Source organism: Chanodichthys erythropterus, chromosome 20, assembly GCF_024489055.1.
Source record: "Chanodichthys erythropterus isolate Z2021 chromosome 20, ASM2448905v1, whole genome shotgun sequence".
NCBI classification, from domain to species: Eukaryota; Metazoa; Chordata; class Actinopteri; order Cypriniformes; family Xenocyprididae; genus Chanodichthys; species Chanodichthys erythropterus.
The window spans coordinates 18,348,562-18,350,103 of NC_090240.1; positions in this window are offsets into that span (position 1 = coordinate 18,348,562).

Consider the following 1,542-nt stretch of genomic DNA (forward strand, 5'->3'; position numbering starts at 1 on the left):
CTCAGCTGTTTTTTTTTATTGTAGTATATACACCCACGTGCCAGCTTTGACCAATGCTTTTGAGACTGTTAAAAACACCCTGGATAAACTGAATAATTTATCCCCAGATGCACCTAAATTTGATTTAGGTGATTTTAACCATTGTATAATGGACAGACATCTAAGGCTACCATGTGATAAAACCCGCCCGCAAACACTCCTCTCTGGAACAATGTCAAACAAGCCCCTCATTTCACCAACAAATGGAAGTTTTATCAGAAAACTAATCAGAAAAAAATCACTGAAAACTAGCGAGATCATAAAGCGAACATGATAAAAGTGGCCGTTTGTTGGAATTTTGTTGTTTACTTAAAGATTTAAAACCCAAGCATCTGTTTTTCCACAGTTTTACAATAATAAGTGATAAATTGATCATAATTAATTTGTGTCAAGAAAACGTCTCGGTTACGTATGTAACCCTTGTTCCCTGAAGGAGGGAACGGAGACGTACGTCAGTAGTGACCGACGAATTGGGATATCGCTTAGAGAGCCCTATCATCTTCGTGTAAACTAAAACAAGCCAATGGAATTGGCGTGCGATATTTGCATAATGCGCACCGCCCCCGACAGGTGTATATAAATAGGAAGCAGATGCAATCGCACTCTGTTTTTCGCTGAGGAGACAACTGGTGTCCGCGCTACAGCGAGGGTACAGAAACTGTGGCGACGGGACGTACGTCTCCGTTCCCTCCTTCAGGGAACGAGGGTTACATACGTAACCGAGACGTTCCCTTTCAGTCGGTCACGTTCGACGTACGTCAGTAGTGACCGACGAATTGGGATCCCAACTAAAGCGCCACAGTTACGAAACCCCTTCCAGTGCCCAGCGCAAGCTCAGCCGCCCATAGCACCGGCTGGCGGTGAAGGGGGCGAGCTTACACCGAGAGAGTCTACTGCTGTCTAACCGCTACCCACTAAGTAAACTAGACACACTGGGGAAGCGAACCCGTAAGGGACGCTGCGGAGACCACTACCTACCCAATGGGGGAGGAGTTTACGTGGGAAATACACACATGGACTGGCCCGGGGGGCAGTACGCATATGGAGTCCCTGGGATGGCTCCACCTGGTAGGGGGGACTCATCTGACAGGTGACAGCAGAGCTGGCTCTGCTAAGGGAAAGACACGGACTCGGCCCGTAGGGAGTTTTAAACCGTGGAAAATACACATATGGGACCGCTCACGTAGAGGGGTCACGACATATGGGCCCCAGCCAACAGACAGCGTCAGCGACGGATGTAGGCCTGGCATCAGACACTCCGCAATGTCCGAGCCGAAGGGGGAGGCGGAGGAACTCAACAGGGTTCGCCAAGCGGGGAACACGACTGGAGTGAAAGTATGCACGTATCCGGCCAGTGGCGGGAATGGCATTGCAAGCCGACACTTAGAGTGGGTACAAGCAAGGCACGCCCTGGGATTCGTACGCCAAGGCGATGGCATCCACTATCCAGTGGGCCATCCTCTGCTTGGAGACAGCCTTTCCCTTCTGCTGGCCTCCGTAACA